The following is a 23,536-nucleotide window of genomic DNA, read 5'->3' on the forward strand; positions in this document are numbered from 1 at the left end:
GATCTTTTTTGTCACAGATCCTATAATGAGATCAAATATATGCACGCCATGCCTGAATTTTACACCCCAGAAATTATTTGTCAGGCCAATAAAATTCTAATTTACAAAGCAGATAAAGAAGAAATAAGAATAGTTTTCAACCCACAAGATAAGAAGGTTATAAAAATGCATAAAGGCATTTATGTCTGGGTTGACATTTCAATATATAAAATTAACCCATTTTAGAAAAAATCCATAGGCATAGACTGGATGAAATGGGGGAGAATTGAACTGTCTTATACATCAAGTTTAACTTTCCATTAGCTTACTTTGATGATTAAATTATGCTGATCTTCGGGTTATTTTGCCCTTGAGCCAAAAAACTTAACAGACCACTTACAGTCTTGTAATAAAAGACATTTAAGGAATGATGATACTATCATATTGCAACAACTGGAAAGGATATACCTGGATGTCTGTTCACATACAAATGTATTTAAATGAAATTTATAAGCACATCAATCAGCCGCCAGAACACATTTAAGCGATTCTGACACTTTGCATGGCAAATTTATGTTTTAAGCTATAAATACTGTAAATAGCAGCATGGGAATCAATATTAATGAAACAACAGTAGGGATAGCTGACACATTCCCCCCCCCCCCCCGCTACCTCACAGTAACCCATAACAGATCAGTCAATGTCATCAGAATTGCTGTACGCTGCTTTTCTGCAAAATGTGATTTTCACCACCAGAAATGCTTTCAGAAATGCTCCGTGAACTCTTAAGTACTGAAATGCTACTTCTCCTTGCAAAGATGTATCATAAGAGAAAAATAATCTTTCCTCTTGCCACAGCCTACCTCCCTAGGAAACCTATTTACTGGATACAATACCCAGAAGGCCCCCCAAATAAATTGCCACACATTATAGAAAGGTTAAAGCAAAACTTTGGTTATAAATACGGCTTGGCGCTTGGGCTTTTTAGCTTCTTGGCTTCAATCTCTGTCATGCACACCCTTTCACTGAGTTCAGACCACACCAACTCCCTGGAGAGGCAGAGGGACTCCATCCAACTTTCCCCTGCAACCTATCAGACGTGCAAATTGAATATCAGATTTGTCAACACACAGCCAGCCTGTGTATATTGACATCCTCAAAACTGGCCATCCTCTTCACTAATTTTTTTTCTTCCCCTTTTCATATGACAGTTTGGATGCTGTGAACAGTCCTGCTAATACCAACTCAGGTAGTTTCCAGACAACCTGTTTCTTGGGCATTCCTCCCAATTTGTTTGCAACGAACTCGTGAGGAGATGGGGAATGGGAAAGTCGGCTATTTATGGAGCATTCCTTCTGAGGGAGGTGGTATATTGTTATGCTATCCCACACTTCCCAGTACACTTGCCTGCCCCATCACTTGCCTTATCACAGAAGTCTGATAAGGTGAATGGTTTTAAGAGATGTCAGAGGACCAATGGACAACTAGAGAAGGGAAGTCATAATGAATAGAGGGTGAACAATAATCTAGAGAAGGGGTGAGGAAAGTAGAAACCTGAGGGCCAAATGCAGCCCTTGACCTTAACTTCATGTGACCCTTGGTCTGTTTTAATTCATGTGGGGGAAACCTAGAGAAAGAGAGGGTGGTCATAAGGACACTGGCAACTTTTTAGCAGTTATGGTAGAACAGAGAGTGTGGCCAGGTTGTAGCTGGCACCTAGCTGACTCAGGGTCCCTTGCAACTCTAAAATTCTATGATCTGGTCACAGACTAGTTTCCCCATATTTTGTGTCTATCATGTCATGGAGTGACTCTTCCCTCAAGCCCATGCACTTAATGTTAGCTTAGGGGGATTGCTCCTCAGCTCCTCAAACACAGAACTCATTAAGTAAGGCCTCTGGTACATATTTCTACTAGGGAGTGAGATATGTTGCTGGCACACAATTGCTCCTGTGGATGGGAGTGACAGTAAAAACCATGAAAACTAGTTGCCATACCCACAGAGGCATATAGCATGTACCATAAGTAATGGCAGTGCTTTTTTCCGGCAGTACTCAATGCTATGCAGTAACAGAACCGGTTTTTCCCCTAGAAAAAAAAGCACTGAGTATAGCCACAAGACAGCAGAAATGTTTGTTCCCCCTCCTTCTAGATGGGCTATCTTCCTCTGCTCCTTGTTTCCCTCTACAGCACATGCAGTAACCTCCTTCTTGACCACTAGATGCACTATTGGTCTCATCTGTTCAATCCGCCACAGGCTGTCTTCGCATGCAGAGGATGCCCCTAACTCACTGAGAGTTTGAGACACATTGGCTACCCTCACCTGGTTATTGCAGAAGGTTCTCCTGTTCTAGAGGAACTCATCTCCCTCTCTCATTCCAAGTCAGCAATAACATGATTTGCTATTAGTCCTCATGTGCACAATGTCAAATTTTGTGCTATTTTTCTTTTCATTTTTATTAGTCCAGTTCATAGGTTGATCCTGTTTATCCTGCATGGCTTTTTAAGGAGTGTCTGATAATACTCTTAGCCACAACCTTGCTCTACTAAATTTTTTAAAGGTTTTATCTTAAAAAAAATAAAATGCACAGATTTTTCTCTGAACCAGATAGATGGCGGGGGAAAATCTTCCAAAACGTTACAATGACATTTTCTACGGAATTAATTCAAATAATAATCCTTCCCTGTGATTGCTAGCCATGGAGAGCAGCATAAAGAAAAGGAGATTTTGGAATTTGTATAGAAGGATCAGTTGTATGCTGACTGCTTGCCAGATGGATGGAAAGAAATAAAATGCCATGGAAATTGGCAGAAAAACATCCATATTAACTGTGAAAATTAAAGCTTTATAGCACAGTCTTTAAGGGGGAAGTTATTTTCTTTATTATAGAAATGTTAATGAATATATAAGGAGCAGAATAAATGTGAATCTAATGATTAACTATACAAAACAACCCCTTAGCTTAGAAATATCTTAACTGCAAGCTTGAAAACTTTATAAAAGAAACAAAATTATAGCCATGGATTGGGATGTATTTGCCATTTTTGAAATAAATGCACAGTGGCAGATTTAAATGATTCATGTAAGCTCTCAAAACAGCTACCTTCAAACTTGTGAAGTACTGATGGTTTGCATGAGATTTTCTATTTCAATAGCCAAGTGTCATGACATTGCCTTATCAAGCCAAGAGCCCATCTAATCCAGAATGCGGCAGCTAGACTGGTGACTGGGAGTGGCCGCCGAGACCATATAACACCGGTCTTGAAAGACCTACATTGGCTCCCAGTACGTTTCCAAGCACAATTCAAAGTGTTGGTGCTGACCTTTAAAGCCCTAAACGGTCTCGGTCCAGTATACCTGAAGGAGTGTCTCCACCCCCATTGTTCTGCCCGGACGCTGAGGTCCAGCGCCGAGGGCCTTCTGGCGGTTCCCTCATTGCGAGAAGCAAAGCTACAGGGAACCAGGCAGAGGGCCTTCTCGGTAGTGGCGCCCGCCCTGTGAAACGCCCTTCCAGCAGATGTCAAAGCGATAAACAACTACCTGACATTTAGAAGACATCTTAAGGCAGCCCTGTTCAGGGAAGTTTTTAACGTGTGATATTTTAGTGTATTTTTGGTTTCTATGGAAGCCGCCCAGAGTGGCTGGGGAGGCCCAGCCAGATGGGCAGGGTATAAATAAATTATTTATTATTATTATTATTATTATTATTATTATTATTATTATTATTATTATTATTATCATCTACTCCTGTCTCTGTCCATAAGAATGTCCTTAGCAATGGTGATAATGTTCTCATTGTTTCCCATCAGCATTTGTTAATAACAGGTACTGTATATTGCCTTTGAGCACTGGCATATCATTATAATTTTTGCAAAGGTTGCTATTAATAGCATTTAGCATTTCTTCGATGCAATCAGTGGGTTAATTGCTGCGCAAAATGCAGAAGTAATCCCAGTTTACAATCTGCAATCAATTGGGAAGAGGGTACAGGTCAGTTCATAATTTTTTTTGTTCTAGCCAAAGGCAATAATAAACTTGTAGCAATAGTATTAATGAAATAATACAGAACCCCCATCCACAATATAAGCCAACATGAGAGAGAAGTTACCAGAGACACCAATAAACTCAAATCAATCTTGATTTCAGATTAAAGCTCCGAATCACTACAACAATTTATAGTGATTTTATCTAACTCATTTTTCCTAACTGTGGGTGCTGTTGTTTTGCAGTCAGTGCATAGAGGGCCAATCTCTGTGTTACAAAGCTATTACTGTCACTCAGAAGAAACTGAACCATTTCTGATGGGGTGTACCCACTTACTTGTGTGAACAAAGGTTTCAGAAAGTGATCTGTTGGGACGCAGATCAACAAGGGACGCAGATGGCACTGTAGTCTAAACCACTGAGCCTCTTGAGCTTGCCGATCAGAAGGTCGGCGGTTCGAATCCCGTCAATGGAGTGAGCTCCCGTTGCTCTGTCCCAGCTCCTGCCAACCTAGCAGTTCAAAAGCATGCCAGTGCAAGTAGATAAATAGGTATGGCAGGAAGGCAAATATGGCAGGAAGGTAAATGGTGTTTCTGTGCACTCTGGTTTCTGTCATGGTGTTCCGTTGTGCCAGAAGTGGTTTAGTCATGCTGGCCACATGACCCGGAAAGCTGTCTGTGGACAAACGCTGGCTCCCTCAGCCTGAAAGCGAGATGAGCACTGCAAACCCCATAGTCATCTTACTATAGACTAACAGATAATGAGAGATGTCTTCAACCCGAGGCTGACCACAAATTCAAAGTCTGTCTGTGAATGGGACCTTGTTGCAACACCCACCCAAGACTGCTGGGGGAATTACTTGGAAACACAACTCAATTTATCAGCGAAACTGGTCACAGTTTGATCAGATAACAAGCTCTAAAGAAGTGGATATACAACACAGAGATCAAAGGCAGCAGACAGAACAAGAACAAGGACTTGAAAATGGGTTCTTGCATTTGACCAGGAATTTTTGCCAGCAGATCCAGTAAGGGCCAGAAAACAGAGAAATAAGCACAGGAGATTGGTATTGGATTGAAATAGGCCACAACTTTACTGATTACATATGTTTTGGCCAAAGCACTGGGTATGAATTCAGTATCAACAACCCGTCTTCTGGTTGATAACTATGGTGGAGTTGACCCAGAGCTGGGTAGTTGTACCTGACATGGACCTGGTGCGTTGACCCCAGTTGGGCTGCCATTGGGAAAGGTGTTATGGTCCATTGACCCTACTGTGGCCGTCTGGACAAAGACATCTTTCCTGGACCCCTTTAACGGGGTACCCAATCAGCTAAGCATCCAACCCAATGCTTTATCTGCCAGTGTTGTGACTGCTGCTATGAGGTAGGTAAAAACCTGCAGGCCAGCCAATTTATTTGCGGGGGGGGGGGGGAATCCTCCCTAGCCCCAAATATGGTGGCAGCTCCCAAGAGAATACTAAAAACACGATCAAACATTAAAAACTTCTCTAAACAGGGTTGCCTTCAGATGTCTTCTAAAAGTCAGTTATTTATTTCTTTGACATCTAATGGGAGGGCATTTCACAGGGCGGGCGCCACTATTGAGAAGGATCCCTGCCTGGTTCCCTGCAACTTCACATCTCGCAGTGAGGGAACTGCCAGAAGGCCTTTGGAGGAGGACCTCAGTGTCTGGGCAGAACGATGGAGGTGGAGATGCTCCTTCAGGTATACTGGGCCATGGCCACTTAGGGCTTTAAAGATCAGCACCAACACTTTGAATTATGCTCGGAAACATACTGGGAGCCAATACAGGTCTTTCAGGAATGGTGTAATATGGTCTTGGCAGCCACTCCCAGTCACCAGTCTAGCTGCCGCATTCTGAATCCAGCAAAGACCTCCAAATGGAGCATTCTCTACAAGGTCGCACTCTTAAGGACTGGTAGGTGGCAGGCACAATCTGCCCCTTCCCCTGTGTCTGGAGTGGTCCTTGTGATAGGCCCCATCCCTGTCATCCAGCACAGCTGGAAGGGGAAGGTGTCAGATGTCTCCCCCCCTTCCCATGGCTGCATGGGAGGTTATGGCCTTGAGACTGGGCCATGGCTGGGCTGTAGGGCAAGCACTGCTCCCATGGAGCCCTAGGTGAGTGGGAATCAGCAGAAAATAATGTGCTGATGAGACATCTGGAACAAAAGAACCAAAGGTGTTGTATATAACTGACTGACATTTGCACACACATACAAATGGCTCAGGTGTGGAGAAGAAAAGGAGATCAATGGCCTCTTGGCCAGGAACAAAGAATATTGAAAGGCGATTTGAGAGGGTTGCTTGAATTCTTTTTGCACCACTGCTGCCTTTGCCCAGTCCATCTATAGTCTTTTCTTTCAGAAATCTGGGTAAATATTTAAACTAACACTAGGACAAGAATGAAGGAAGGAATAAAATTAAGCTTAAATCTGAATATTCAGAAGAACTGAGACTTAAACTTGGAATTAGGCTGCAGTTCTTAAGAGGATGACAGACCAAGGACTTGATATGACATCGTGTGTATGACTTTTTATGTATCAATTAAATGCAGGTTCCAGGAAGGCCAGAATGGGCATGAATTAGGGCAGAATAGTTTGGAAATAAATAGCAGTTAGCAGTAAAATGAAATGTTTTGATTCAACATGAAAATCTTGGTTTTTTTAAATGGTAAAATCTGCACTTGCTAGGCAGTTCAAATGAATTTTATTGAGATGGCATCAGGCTTTTTTTAGCTGGAACCTCTCTAGTGGGCACTATTGCCATTATAAGAGAATGAGGGAGGTGTTATCGTGATTTCTGGCACCTCTTTTTCTAGAAGAAGAGTACTGGGTGCAATAGTCCTCATATGAGGATTGTACTATTGGTGCAAGGAAAAAATGAGTATAAAAGGAGAATTCCTGGATGCCTAGATCCAGGTTTGGGACAAGTACTGTTTGGTGTGAGAACGCTGGCAGAGATTTAAAATTACAACAAATGCAGCAACACAAAGCATGGAAACAGAGGCTGTTAGTCCTTTAAAATATGCCCTTCCAGGTTACTTCTAAAGTTTCCCACTTTCCCTAGCATAGAAAAAGAGACCACGTTTGGAAAGTTAAAAATGGTTTACTTACAAGCTCTTCAGAGGTCAGGTTCATGTGCTTTTCCAAGGAGAAGCCAGAACTGTTACACAGGCAATAAAACTTAGTCAAAAAGTAGTGTAAGTTTCTTCAGTTATTGGTATAGGAAAATAAGAATGGCTCGTGAGAGCCATGCAGCTAAACTGGAGCAAGCATCTTAGCCTCTTCTCACACTGTGTTCACCAGGTAGACTGGAAGGGAACAAAGTCTTGCTGACGTAGTCTCCCCCCCCCCCAAGGTGAGCTAGCAGGTAAAACAGCTTACTCTATGGCCTTAACCCCTTCATGCATTAATTAGAATTAAGTAGGGCTTTTTTTCAGCCAGAACTCATTGTAACTCAGTTTCGGCACCTCTCAGGTTCATTCTGAATTATCTAGGATGAGGACAAAAAGCAAATCAGCACTGGCTCATAAGAACATAAGAAGAGACTTGATAGATCAGCCAAAAGCACATCAACATTCTGTACTGACCGTGGCCACCTAGATGCCTGTGGAAAGCCTACAAGCAAGATCTGAGTGCAATAGCTCAAGCTGAGGTACAATGTTGGTTCTTCTGGGCTAAATCAGCATTTCCTAACCAGGTGTCATCCAGATGTTGCTGTCCTACAACTCCCATCATCCCTGATGATTGGGCATGCTGGCTGGTAGTGATGAGAGTTGTAGTCCAAGTTGGAGAAGGCTGAGCTATCTCATACCTACATTTTTCAACGTAGCTTTCCCAACACACCTGACACACTGCTACTTTCCCAACACACCTGGCACACTGCTACTACTGTGCTAAGCTGGGCATGAAACAGACACTTAGTCCCTTCTATGTTAGAAATGTTTGCTGTGCTCCTTTGAGCAGAACGAGCATAATACTTGCCCTGGACGAGGGCAACTTCTGCTCACACAGCAAGTAAATAACTAGGGCACACAGCTGGATATTTTAAAATGTTACAAAAGTGAATGCTGTTGAGATTCTCAGGCTGGAGTAGAAAGTATTAATTAGGAAGTGAGAACAAACAAAGGTGTTCTAAAGATTTTCAATCTGTTCAAATGGCAGTGAGGGTAATACATAATATTTTAAATCTCTAGTCTAGAGGGAGCATGCCAAACACTTTAAATGTAAAGCTGCCGTAACACAGATGTGAACTCTGGAGAACAATTAAGTTCCTGCAAACGTACTTGAAAGTTTGTATCCTAAAGGGAGCCGCCAAAAGTGAGAGAAAATTGCAAGTCTTTTAATCCAATTACAGCACCTCTTAAATTGTTCCTTAGCTACTTGTGAAGAGAAAGCAGACCCCACCATCTCACTTCTGCCACCTAATCCTCTTGTTTAATTTTCATCTTCCCCTAGCCTATAGATTTGAGAGAATGGTGGCAAAAGTATTTTTGAATGTGTTTGCAAAATGTGAGTCACAGTTGAAAGTGATGACCACAAGGTAAATAAAAAGCATCCATTGGTATAGCCCTTTGGTGTTCTTTAGGTGGAGAGAAAGGATCACTTTTTCTTTTTTTAAGCCAGTATATCTTCTCATTCATATGTCCTATATATTCTCATTGGAATCCTTAATGCCGTAGGAAAATCTTCCTGATATTCATTTCATACAAAATGTATTTATAGAGAGAGCTGGGGTTTTCTATGAATGCTACTCTGTCATCCAGTTGAACATGAATGGCTGTCTGGCTTGCAAAATATTGGCCTCTGATAACTGACAGGCAGCTGTAAGTGGTTATAGTAGTTATTATAGCCTAAATCCACTGCAGAGTTAAGCTTGCTTAAGCCTATTGAAATCAATGGTCTTTAGCACACCTAACCTTTGTTGCATTTAGGTCTATATAGGAAGCTGTCAAACCACTGGTCCATCTGGGAAGGTTCCTTCACAGCCCCACCAGGGAATATCAAGGATTGATCCATGCTTTCTTTCTTTCTTTCTTTCTTTCTTTCTTTCTTTCTTTCTTTCTTTCTTTCTTTCTTTCTTTCTTTTCCCCTGACAGACTGTCATTTGTCATCTTGTTAACATGCCAAGGATTGAGCCATGACCCCCTCCCCCCACACACTTATTAGTAACTCTTAGGTAAACAGCCCCACAAAGCAGTAATAAGCCTGAGATTATTAAATTAAGCTTTGCTTGCAGAGGAGAAACAAATTTAACTCTGCTATGGCATTTTCAAATATTTTGTAAACACAAAAGGTCCCGTTCTTTTTGCACAGAACTTGTTGGAATGATAAGTAGCCCGGTTGGAATCAATTAACAAACTGGGCACATTGACTGATGTTTTTAAATATGCATTATGGAACGTTCTCCATTACAAAAGACAGTGCTCCCCTTGGTGTTACAGCATAATGAAACAATGCAGCCCTAATTCAAACCATCCTGCTAACAGTGAATTCAGCTGGCAAGTGACAACAGTACTGTAGGCAAATTGGACAATTGAGGAGAAAGAAGGGATGTGTGTGTGTGTGTGTGTACATGCACACACCCCTTTGGAAGGGAGTATACTGGAGCAATCTCCTCTCCCCCCCCCCAAACTCCCCACAGAGGGTTGCAATGGAGATTCTTGGAAGAGGACATGGCTGGCTCATTGCAACCTTTTGTTGCAAGTCCTATTTGTCTAATTGAATGTGGGGTGGGGAGGAGACACTTGTTTAAAGAACTTTGAGCACACACTTGAACTTCATGAACCCGAAAGATCCTAGAGGAATTAAACATTGCAGAGATGACATATCCAGTGTGATTTCCTTTCAAGACTTTAGCAGTCATCATTCAATCCTCATCAAGATGGTGGGAGCATGAGAATGGAAATGAGAAGCGTGTAACACAACTCACTTTCTGTTCTTAGATGTTGGCTTAAGCAGATGTTGGAGAAAGACACCATCTCACTTGTTTGCAATGCTAACAAGATGGCAAATGACAGCTTGTCAGTCAAGAAGAAAGAAAGAAAACATCCCTGCTATATGAAAAAGTTCTACCACTGATTCTGGCAGGCACTTCCTGGATGGCTGTTCCCAAGAGGACATACTCTACATGTTACGTACCTTCAAAACATCTCAGCTAACAAACAATTACACTGAAGTATTGACAGGTTGCTGCTGCCAAAATAAACCACCCTACAGTCAAGGAAATAAAAGCACACCTGTATTACTCAAAAGATGTGGAATAGGCTAACTAGGCTGCCATTTCCAAACCATCACATCATCTTCTCATGATGTCAGCTGTCACATTAATATTTTATAGGCTGAGAATCGTATCAATATATATAAAAACTGTGTATGAAATTAACATAAGCACTGCTGCACCGTGCAACATTTCTGTCTCTTCACCACGTGAAGAGGGGCATGGTAGGTACTACACATACAAAAATGTATATTGTAGCTAGTGAATTGAACCTATAATGTTTCTTCTAATGTCTCCCTATGGATGCTTTAGCCTGTGGGGTCACTGCTGACACTAGGTTTTGGTGAGGACCTTTGGCAGGTTGCGGTCAGTGCCCCCCTCCAAGGTCTCCCTGCCCACTGTCTTGGACAGCAGGGACCATCCAACCTTCAGACAGTGAATGAATCAAATAAAAGGGGACATAACTCAGCAAGACCAGGAGAACCTTCTTTCCAGCTATCTGTCCCTACCATCTTGCCAAACTGCAGGCAGAGGATGCAGGGCTGATCTTTAGTTGGCCTACCATGTTTGATCATTTTTTTCAGCTTTCTTTTCTTCCTCTCCAACCCTGCCCATCTCTCAACTCATTTTTGGCATGATGTTACAAAGCATAACATTCCCAGGACCATTATTTTACATCAGGGTGTATGAGATGATAGAGGAGGCATAGTACCACTGGTGGGGAACACGTCGTGCTCCTTCTGGAGTACTTTGTCCACCTTTGGTCCCTACCTAGCACTCAGCTCTCACCTAGAAGCTGTCCCCAGGCAACAGTGACCACACCCCCAGAAAAGGCTTCAAATGGTTGGCTAAACCAGGTGAGAGTAGCCAACTGGTCTCAACCCCTCAGTGAGTTAGGAACTTCCCCTGCATGTGAAGACAGGCTTTGGCATATTGAGTATATGAGACCAATTGTGGGCCCAACAGTCAAGAAGGCAGTTTTTGCACGTGCTGTAGAGGGAAGTTTGGGGCAGATGGAGCTCTCCATCCAGGAGAACTCTGATCCTAAACCTCTGCTGCCTTGTGGGATATCTTCGGGAGAAGAAAAGGTTGAGGAGTAAACCCTACACAAAGCTGGAGTGGAGTCCCTAAGGCAGTTGGAAGCTGTCTTGGACACCTCCGTCTGGTAACTCCTGCAGCCAAGCTTGTGCTCTTCTTTGGACCACATCAGCAAGGCTGAGAGGGCAGTTTTGTTATCTGGGCAGCCCAGAACCTCCATACACACTTCCCAGGCTTGCACCATGAGTTGGTCACTTCAGTGCTGCAAACACAGCGGTTTGACTTCACCCCCGGAGGCGTTCTACATTGTCTCTCAAGACAGACTGGTGCCTACAATAACTTTTATACATCTCACAGGGAAATGCAGTGGTACAGATGCTTAAGAATTTCGTATAAGTCATTTTTATGGCATATTACTTCTACCAGAATAACTAGTTTAGTATAAGCAAAACATATATTGGAAAAACCTACTGAAATCAATGGGACCTTTAGGGCACATTGGAACATCTGAACTTTCTTACACCCGTAGAATTCAGCATAGAAGATTTGCTTAACTGATTATGCCAAAACTAAAGTAAGATGAACATTATTTTAGGGAATAAAAGAGCACAAAATAGCACTTCAGCTTATTAAATAAACTTGGTCAGTCTCTCCTTTTCCCTAACATTCAATGCTATTACTCTGCTCCAGAAAGATTGGGAGGCAGACCAGGTAATATTACTGCCCTTTCGAGAGGACTAAAGTATTGTAAGAACATTGATCTGATGGGATTTCAGTTATCACCTTGGAAGAGATTGACTGGAACACTAATTGTAGAATCATTAAGCGGTTTCTTTTTCTTCTAGATGTGCTAAAAGTCTGCTTCTTATCCAGTTCATTGAGCAAGTCACACTGGACATAGTAATTCAAGTTGAAAAAGGACTGTGGTGAGGGGACAAAACGAGAATAATCAGGTCAATAAAGTGGGGGAATAGATGGAAGTGATGAGAAAATCTAGGTAGAGAGAACTACTTACAAAACACAACAAATCTGAAATGCAAGTTGTTAATGAAATTAAAATGGTAATGTCATGGGTACTCAAAGAACAGATTTTAAAAACCATGAGGATTCATTGCACCATTAAAGAAAAATCAAAAATGATGATTTACAATGTGTTGACCAAGTATTTGAGTTTCGCAGAATCCTTTATGAGTTAAGATGTAAAGCAAAGGTTTCTCTCTAAATGAAATGTTGAGATGTAATGGACAAAATCTAGGATGCAGTCCTTATCTGGAAGTAAGTTCCATTGAATTCAATAGGAGCACTGAGCAGACATGTCTAGGGCTGTGCTGTGAGTCAGTTAAGCATTATTTACCTCTTATTTTGAAGATTTATGTTCTGTTGTCCGGGTCTAATGAATGCCTTGTGGCTGACAGCACATTAAAACAATACCAAAACATGCCTTGTTCCTCTGGCTGGTAGCAGAGGCCAATGTGTCCTTCCCCTCACTAGGACCTGTTCAGACCCAGGAAAAACTGATGGCTGGCACAGAGTTCTTTCTAGGAAAGACAGGAGAAAGTCATTGCAGCCAGCTACTCATTCTCTAGCTGATGGCTGCAGCCAGGCTGGTCTCCCCTCCTTGCATGGGAGGGAAAGGCTGACATAAGCTCCCCAAGGCAACCATTCACTTTTGAGTCCCATGGAATTCAATGGGGGGGGGGAATTAAGTACATGCTTATATCTACCATTGACACCAGTGGGATGTAAAAGGCCTGAATTCTAGGTAGACTGTGTCGTGTTTACAAGACCTCTGGATATGTTACATATACCGATTTCCCTTTCAGGACGGTGGCAGGAAACACAGACAGAATCATGTTTCTTTATTTAGAATGCTGCTCCTGGGAGGTTTTATGCATAAAGATAAATTGTGTGCTCTCATGTCCTTGTACTGTGTGCGTGTCTCCTATAAATGTGCTATATGAAGCCTGCTGCAATATCATTAGTAATGTGCCCATCTGTATTAGATTATTTCATTCCCTTATAGCTATTTAATGTTTTAGAAGAGTAAGTGCCTTAGCAAGTGCAAAATCAGAGATGTGCTTTATTTTATGCAGGTGACCATTTCTGAGTAATGTCCTCTGGCAATGTAATTCATTGTAGATGGCTGTAAAAATATACACGCCTGTGTATTAATGTATTAATGATATTAATGCACATCATGGGCTGTTGGCAGGGAACTGTTCTGAAAACATAGCATGAATTATTTTATGTAGAATTCATGGAGCCACAGTGTGATTTTGGATTACTGCTGGTGTGAAAGACATGAGCTCTCAGATATTACATTTTTAAAGATGCATTTTCAGAAACTACATGTAATGTGTTCCAGGAGGATGATTACAAGCAACTAGTGTGGAGGACAAGTGTAATGGGGGGGAAATCAGGGGTATTTGAGGATGAGACGGAAAATGTAAGACTGAGATTAATCCTCATAAAACATAGTTGGCACCATCGTTAATCAATGGGATTACGAAAAAGTAAGGATATGTCAACACTTTTACTTATAGGTGGGAGAAGATGGATGAGAAATTGTCAGGGTTTTAGGAGAAGCAAACAACCTGTGAACAAAAAAAGAGCAAATTTACATTTCCTATATAAGTTGCTAGCAGTAAACCGAATATTATTTTTAGCAGTAAAGCAGGCAATTTCAGTATCACCAGGGAAGGTGTGGTATTCCTCTGCAGCCTGGCATCCTGCAAGATTGGCTGCTTCAGGTTCCTCATTTGGTTTTTGAAGCTCTGTTTGGGCATTATCCCAGAACACGGAATGTAAGCACGAGGAGGCCACACACACTGGCCTCACCCCCATGTCCAAACATGTGCCACTGCCCTGTGGACCCTGACCTTCTGACATAAGGAATGAAGGCCTGAAAGGGCCTTCCAGAGAATGTACTTACAAGCTTTTGCATGACCAGGAAACATGATAACCCTGATAGCAGTGGTTTCTCTCCCAGGCTGTTGGTGGAATCTGTTAGAATTCCTACTCCATGATTGCAGTCATGAGATTTTTGTCCTTCACATGATGTGGTATGCTTTGACTCCACAGAGTGGGAAGTGACGGAGACAAGATGTTTGTGTTACTGTGTTCCGTGAAGTGGGACTGTTGTCCTTTGTTTTTTCTCTTTGCTATCTGATGCCAGAGAGAGAGGGAGCCATGTTGCAGTGCTCCGTGTGTGTTTATATGTAAATAATGTAGATTAGCCAAAATGCTGAGTTGCTGAGGTCTGTCACACGAACTGCACAGACTCTGTGGATCCCTAAGTGTGCCAGTGTCTGTTGGCATCAGTCGCTGTGATGTTTGGGTAGAAGAAAGCTTTTGAAGCTCCTGAACGAATGACCAGGAGGGAGAGAACGTGCCAGTCGGGCATGTGTCCCTGCCAGGGTCCTACTTGAGTGTAGGACGAGCTCCTGACAGAATCCACCCCCCCCCCATCCATGGTGAAAGACAGGAGGGGAGCATATACCACCCCCATTCCCCGAGTTGAGAGCTAGAGATGTGTTGGGTGAAGGTAGATTTGCTGTTTCATGTCTTGGGATTAATGGGAGGTCCTAACATATATCCAGTGTGACTGACGGGTATTTTGTGATTTTTGTACTTGATATTGTTTCAATTCTTTCATTGTACTTTTTGTGTACTGTCGTATCTTGGCTCTTGGACACCTTGGTACTTGTACGTTTTGGCTCCCGAATGCCGAAAACCCAGAAGTGAGTGTTCTTGCTTTCTAACGTTTGTCAGAAGCCAAACGTCCAACACGGCTTCTGTTTGAGCGCAGGAAGCTTCTGCAGCCAATCGGAAGCCGCGCCTTGGTTTTCAAACATTTCGGAAGTCGAACGGACTTTCAGAATGGACTACGATAAACCAAGGTACGACTGTATGTCTTTTGTTTAGGGAAGTGTTGTTTTTATTTGTTGATGCTTTGCTGCTGGCGCGAGCTGCTTTGAGCTCAACTTCACTCTTGGCAAAATGGTGTAGAAATATTAAATCAAAGCAAAATGCAGGGTTCCTGATTGCAAGGAGGAGCATGTCAGTCAAGTGTTAAAAGCAGAAGGGTTGTGGGTGGAATCTAAGGAGGAAGGGACATTACAGGAGGGGTTCTAATGTGTGCTCCCATATCCTCTATTCTGTTTCCAGCCCCTGCTCCAGCACTAGTTTTCCATTAGCTTAGTCCCTTAGTTAACAGGTAAATAAAGGCTTCCCTTTAGGGATTCAATTGATTATGGATCAAGTGAAGTAAAGTGCATAACAATTACCAGGGTTAAGGTTATAGGGGAGTTCAGGAAGGAACATATGTTGCTATTACTCTGAAGAGAAGTGAGCACTCTGTGGGCAGTCAGGTTCCAACCAAGGTCAAACAGTTTGGGGGGGTGGAATCCCTGTAAATTGTGCATTTAAACTAGCAATAAGTACATTTTACCAACCCCACCCTTTTAGTACAGCAGTAGGAAACCTGTGGCCTTCCAGATGTTTCTGGACTGCAGCTTCCATCCTTGCTTACCATTGGGCAAACTGGCCAGAGAGAAAATGGGAGATGAAGTCCAACAACATCTGGAGGGCCACAACTTCCCCACCCTGATTTATTGGACACACATCATATCAACTGGGGTGTGAAATAGTCATTATTAGAGCAGGTATGAAGGGAGAACTTAACACTTTCTTGCCCTAACATGCTACTAGCGCCTACTCTCGGGTAATTCATGAGCCAGAGACAGTAATGACTTTTGAACATCTCTTTGAAATGTGTATGTTGACCCAAGCTGTCATGAAATCTGGGCCTTCTTTTTGTTGTTAGTGTGAACACTCCTGTTTTCCTTGAGATGTACACTCCTGTTTTCCTTGAGATGTACATTTTCTAGTTTTTAGGAAATTTTATTAAATGCTATTGTTTGTATTTTTATTGCTTTATGTAAACCCCCTATTTACTACATTTTTTACTATATTAGACAGTGCATTTTAAATATACAGTGGTACCTTGATTCTTGAATGTAATCTGTTCCAGAAGTCCGTTTGACTTCTGAAATGTTCGAAAACTAAGGCACGACTTCCAATTGGTGCAGACGTCCTGGAAACAATAGCTGACAGGCGCATCAGACATTCGGCTTCCAAAAAACGTTTGAAAACTGGAACACTTACTTCCGTGTTTTCGGCATTCAGGAGTCGAAATGTTTGAGGACCAAGGCATTTGAGAACTAAGGTTCCACGGTACAGTGGAACCTCGGGTTGTGAATGTGATCCGCGCGGGAGGCACATTCACAACCCGCAGCATTCACAACCTGCAGTGCCACGTCTGCGCACGCACAGGTCATGATTCTGCACTTCTGCGCATGTGCGAAGCACAATTTAGCACTTCTGCGCATGCGCCGAAACCTGGAAGTAACCCGTTCCCGTACTTCCGGGTTTGGCGTGGTGTGCAACCCAAAATCGCGTAACCTGAAGTGTCTGCAACCCGAGATATCACTGTATAAGTAAATGTTGTGGCACTATAGAAAATTACTCTTCTGTTATTTGCTGTAAGAGATTTTCCTCAAGACTGAAGCAGGGGAGGAAAGGGTTACATTTCCCCTCCATGTTGCAGTGATCCCATTAGTTATATCACACACACACACACACACACACACACACACGGCAGTCAATGCAATTTGCATTTGATGCAAAAACACACTTAGAACATACCATGTAGTTTAGCCTTGAGTTGCCAGGAAAACCTGGGGAAAGGTAGGGGGTGAAGAGTAGCCATTAAATAGTTCCCTTCCTCTCATGGAAAATGCATATTGCAAACAAGTAACAAGAAAAAGGAATGGAAGTCCTAGGTGTTATAAAGCAAACTGAGTAGATCCATACCTGTCCTAGCTAATGAAGGCAGGCTTTGAAGGAGGTTTACACTACTGGGCTAGAAGCATCTAACTGAGTCATCATTACCTTTTCTGTGCTTAGGCATCCTATGAATATATATAAGGTGTCAGGAGTGAAAGGTAGAAGACTTACACCATAATAAGCAAATATAGAATTATGGTGGGTGTCATAAATTAAATCACTTGAATGGGAAGCAGCAGGCATTGTTCAGCAAGTGGTTGGGCTAAATTTGCAAAGACTCTGTCAATGTGCCCTACAATGCAAATGCAAACATCTCTCCCCCTGCCAGTCACTCACACCTTCTTGTACCTTCACTGTTATCAGTACAGAAATCTTATGTTTTTCTCTCCACCCCCCCCAGCAGATGCATAAATGCAGTAATAAGAAAGTATGCCCTGTCAAAATGACAATGCACATTGATGCCTCCTATCTTGATGCCTTTGACAGGAGAGTTTATCTAAAACTCAAGAAAAAGTGTGCTACACACCACCGCTGCTTCATCAATAATTGAAGAAGATATTTGGAGGCAACGCTGCTTCCTTAACATAAAATGACATGCTAGCAGTTAAATAAAAGTAACCGCCATAAATATTACACTAACAATACCTTGCTGGAAAGGAAACCAGGCGTAAATGGTTGTCATGACAATGGGTTGGGGTATTCCATTGCAAGCTGCAAACCCACAGGGTTCGAGCAAGTTTTGGCCATGGTTACGAGATCAGGACCCTGGTCAGCTCCCTGGGCAGGCAGTCTCAGTAGAGCAAATTGAACATGTTGCTCCAGCAGTGGCCTAAAGCCAATTATGAACTTAGATGATCTGTGAAGAGTCTGGCCAAGAGGTGGTCCCTAGCTCTGCCCTCACCCTTCACTCTGAAGTGGGGCTAGGCCGCCTTCTGCTACTCCTGGGTGCAGAGTTATAGTAGCAGCCTGTCTTTTCCCATGATGGATAATTCCAGGAAGAGGATAAGGCTTCCTCCCTGGCTGAAAGCAGAGAGGAAGTGAACTGGTTCTAGGATCTCCTCTCCTACCAGAATCTCTGGAAAGGTGGGTATTTCCGGGATTATTTGGCTGTGGTTCCCGTTCCCAGCCTTTTCCATCTCCCATGTAATCACAGTCCAAGTCGGGAGCCGTGACAGGTAGAAACTTTAAAATGGATCCACAACAAATTCTAAATTATCTTTAAGAACCAGTTCAGAGGTTTCCAATGATCCTAATACAATTCACCTTGGTGTGAGATAATTTATTTGAGGGATAGGTGAGCTCATACACCACATCCAGTCTTTTTAAGACTACTTGTGTCAGGACTTTCCTGGTGCCCACATATGTCCATATAGCACATGGGAAAGGTTTGGGGGAGTAAGTCAATCCATACAGTCTGCAAACTCAGATTCCTAGTGGCATTAATGAGTTGTCCCATCAGACACAGAGCCCCTTTCAGTATTTCTTTCTGTGTTGGCAAAGCTGACTAAGAACACATCCACTACCATCAGAATGTTACATCCCTCTCTCTCTCCTTTAGCAACCGTTGAGTTTAATAACCTTTTGAATGGTTTTAAGTACCTGGTTTTGGCTTTTTTTAATGAGAAATTCAATATTCCACTTCATATTTTTGTGACCCGCTTAGAGGTTTTCTTACAATCAGGCAGTACGTACATTTTGTTAAATAAATAAATAAAAGTGAGTACTCCCATTTGCTTCACCAGAAGCTCAGCTGGGGGCACTATTAAGAGCTAAAAGAGATTCTGGCATTGAGCCCTCTGTAACCACAATGTTGTTCATTTCTCTTCAGTGACACATCCACAATCTTTACTCTGCATAAGCAAAAAGGACAAACCTTTCCTACCTACACCATATTTTTTAATGAAAAATGAAGAGCAACTTTTAAAAAATCCACAGCGTTTTTAAATAACAAGAGTCCACATTTTACAGCAAATGAAGGATTAACGGTTATACAGCTCTTACCCTCAGCCCTGGCCACATTTACTTGGAAATGAGTTGCCTGAATCACCCAGGTATCTGAGTAGTATATGATAGGGCTTCTGCATAGATTGGATTTTCTCTACTGCTGCAAAATATTTCTGTCAACCGTTTGCAACAATGCAGTGATGAGTTCATGCATCAACACTCTGTGGTGCTCACATCTCTATGGCATTGCTAATTGTGCAAACTTGCCTGCCATCTTTCCGATCATCCAGGTGCCATTTAATTCATCTCTCACGCACAATAATATGTGCACTGAATGCATGCCTAACATTGGTTCTGTCCCAGCAACCTGCCCCACCACCTGACCTCTGCATGTTTAGTGCCACATCTGAAAGGGGTGATTATGTACATACACCTGCACACACAAAGTCTCCCCAGTCATGTAGGGTTCTTGAGCTCATGTACAACATTTCCTGCATAGATATCCTTTCACTTTCTTTGTTATTAATAAGCTAATTGATTGATCTTTATACCACCTTGATTGCTATGTGATCCCAGTTTACATACTAAAACCGATACATACACACAACATAATTGAACCAAATAAATCAATGCAATGTTAAAACATTGTTGAAATCTTTCCATAGACTAATTCCATTTACTTATTCTGAATATAAAGACAAATGGCCTTGTTGTATCAGCCCACCTTCCCACCAGACACCTGAAGGAAGAAGTAGATCCTTAACTGGCACCAAAAGTTGAACAATGCCAGTGCCTGCTGTATCTCAAAGGGGAGGACATCCCACATTTGGGATGTCACAGTCAAGAAGGCCCTAGCTTGAATCATCAGACAATGGGCTATGCTTGGAGGTGGAATATCAATAAAGGTCTCCACAGGATATCTTGATGTCCTGACAGGACAACAGAGGGAGAGCTGCTCCCTAGTCATCCAGGGTTCATATGTCAGCACCATAACATCAATTTGGACTTGCTAGCATCCAGGCAACCAGTACAGTCTCTTCATAACCAACCTTGTATGGCTCTGACTAGCTGAAATAATCAAAACCCTGGCAGCTGCATTCTGCAGTAGCTACAACTTCTGAACTGTTTGCAAGGGCAAACCCCCATAGGGCACATTACAGTTATTCAGCTGGTAAGAAACCCAAGCATGGATAACTGTGGCCAAGCTCTCTCTGACTATGAATGACTGTAGCTGGTGAACCTGGTATGCCTGGCAGAAACCTGTATTTCCTGGTTTTCCACCTTGATTATCCTTCCCCTGACACAATAGCATTGCTCTGCTAGCCTGGATCCAGCCTTTGGGCTTTACATAGTGGCTATTCTCAACTAAGAGCCCAAAAGCAACTTTATGAGCATCTTTATGTAAATATAGAGGACCACATAAGCCTATTACACCTGGATATTAACTTGAGGTTAAATAGAGAATGTGCTACCAGTATTTTACCACTGCCAGTACCGCTATATGATAATTCAATTAATTCCTTTTATGATGGCAGTAAAGTTTAGAATAACGGCAACATCTTACATCCAGTCATGAAATTAACTAGTGTTATCACTGCACCAAGGTTAAAGTACTTCTGCAGTATATGGAGAAGAATTTCTTCGTATGGATTAATTTCCTTTCCATCTAGAAGCAACATAAGTTGCTGCTTAAAGTACCCTTCAAACTGGCAAGCAAATATTTTTTCATTGACACTTTCATAACTATGATTAACACACCTTTATTATAGATGGCACCTAACTCAACAGTCTATGTGTGTCTCCGTGTAGCTAGTGATACAATGGCATTTTCACTAGCACTTCCCATAATCAAGTGTTTATGTTCACAGTCAACAACCCAAGTGGGTTATTTACCTTGTTTCTCTTCCATTAGGACATTGATCAACATCAAGTCTAAGTGGTGGAAGACACCTACTGTCACATTTAAAAGGAATTCTTGGTCAGCAAAGGTCATCTCTTGAGTAAACTATCCATGTCACGGTGGTGTTCAGGCTTTTCTAGACTTCATAGTTTGCTTCGCATTAAATGCAGTTTAGAAGCAATTCATGCCTTAATTTCCATTTGCCTTTATTTAAATAACATCTGAGCTTATAAGGGCTTTTGTAGATGAGCTAAGATATCCACCTCTATAAGGAAATTGTTATTGCTACAAGAGATCTAATCTTCCACTGCAGGGTTGGGGGTTTCTATGGGCCAATAATAACACATGTGTATCACATTTAAGAGGATTCAGTAACTGAAACAGCACCCCTAGAATGGAGCCCATTGTTAATATCCCACTATTTGCACATGGAGGCTATGACCAAGAGACAATTGTTTGCAGACATGGGAAATCATTTATTGAAAGGGTAAAAAACAAAACTAGCAAACCCCATGCACAGCAGCTGCTGCAGCCGTTTCCGGAGCACCTCTGGAGTATTGGCAATGAGAAGCAATAAAGGGAGTATTGTCAGCAGTTGCACCCTCAACCCTAAGATCCTATAACAAGGCATGGTTAGATTTCACATTATTTCGCCAGAAGAAAGGGCTGTTTAAACCAGGCAGGCCCCCGACCAAGTTGGAGGTTATAGAATACCTTGTGCGCCTCCGCGACCTAGGGCGGGCCCCCAAAACCCTCAATATTCATTCCGCAGCAATATCGTTCTTCTCCAAAGCTCTGTTCTCAGTTGACCCCTGCGCGCACTTCGTGGGGCGGAAGATGCTGGAGGGCTGGCGTAGGTCTCAGCCCCCTAGCTCTGACAGCAGAAGACCCATAACTTTTGACATACTTATGCAAATACGTACGAAGCTCAGGGTCATCTGCTGGTCCAGGTACGAGGCCAGGTTATTTTCCACAGCCTTTTCCTTCGCCTTCTTTGCCGCCTTACGCATAGGTGAGGTGGTCTGTGATGACCAACCGGTTAGTAATAACAGGGGGCTCCTCTTGGAGGATGTGACCTTGTCCAGCTCAGAGGTAATCTTGAAAATCCGCAGCTCAAAGACCGATCAGCTCGGCAGAGGGGCTCTAGTCCGCCTGCAGGCTACTCAGAAGGCCGGCCCTTGCCCAGTAAAGGACGCAAGAAAGTTCCTGTGCTTAAGACCTAAAACAAGTGGCCCTTTCTTCATACATGCAGATGGCTCTCATCTGTCAAAACACCAGTTCACGAGGGTTATGCGCAAGGCAATCGCGGCCATTGGACTCCCACCCAAGGAATACGCTGCGCACTCTTTCTGCATTGGGGCTGCCACCACCGCCGTGCACATGGGTTTACTGGCAGAGAGGATAATGGACATGGGGCGGTGGAAGTCGAATGCCTACAGGGGATACATCCGGAAATCACACTAACTCCCCTTTCCCCCATCTGCCCCCCCCGACCTGGCTCTCTTGCTCTCTTATTTGCAGGTGTCGGGGCTGTGCGTCTCTGGATAATTGGCCACAGCATTGTCCACTGGGCAAGACTTCGGGCGGTTACCATGGGCTGTCGCAGCGATCTCCAGCTCCCGAACAATGTTGAAGTTTCCTGGATCGCACGTTGGGAGGAATTCTTCCCAGCTGTATCAAATAAAATTGCAGTTGAAGGCCCACCCGAGGCGCTGGTCATCCAACTGGGTGAGAACGACCTGGCTTACAGAAAGGGGGTGGACTTAATGTGGAATATTTTCAATGACCTGGAGGAGTTGCGGGCCTCCTATCCGAAGCTAACAATTATATGGTCATCTTTGCTTGAAAGGCGCTGTTGGCGGGACGCCACAAATCCTGTGGCTGTTAATAGAGCCAGGAGGATCCTGGAGCACTCGGTGGCACGTAGAGTGGCTGCAATGGGTGGGCGGGTCATCGAACACCCAGGCATCCAGTTTAGCAAGGAAGCACTCTACCGCAGGGATGGCGTGCATCTTTCCGATGCTGGTTATGATATTTGGCTAGCTGACATTTTTCAGGGGATCAGGGATTGGTTACAGGTCTGAGGGTATTGGCGGTGAGTCTGGCTCGTGTGGCGGTTAGGCATTGGCAGGGGTATTGTCATGCAAATGAAGTCGGGGGGGAGGAACGCCATCACCTCCCCCAAATCTTGAAGGGTAGTCTGTTAAAGGACTCCGGGGGGCGTCGCCTCATCCGAAACCTACGGAGGCTAGGGCCTATAGCGCGCTCCCGAGCGGTAACCCCTTGGGGAGCGCCTAGGGATGTGCATCTCAGGGGCTCCCCCTGTTGGTGCTTAACCCTTCCCAGTTAGACCGGATAGTCTGTTAGGGCCAATGCCTAAAGCCAATACCGCTCTTACCTGTAATCAATAAAGTTGTGGCCATTTTCGCCCATTAACCTAAATTCCGGTGTCCGGTGTCTTTATTTACTCCATCTGTGGGAGGGGCGGGAATCGCCACGCAATTGCAAGGCATGGGGTAGTACACACAGGTAGAAAAAAGCTTACAGTTAAAAGAGAGTAGCTAGGCCACATTTAGCCAAAGATTCCCCACCCCTGAGTTAGGC

Source organism: Podarcis erhardii, assembly GCF_964252035.2.
Source record: "Podarcis erhardii genome assembly, chromosome: 10".
In the NCBI taxonomy this organism is placed as follows: Eukaryota; Metazoa; Chordata; class Lepidosauria; order Squamata; family Lacertidae; genus Podarcis; species Podarcis erhardii.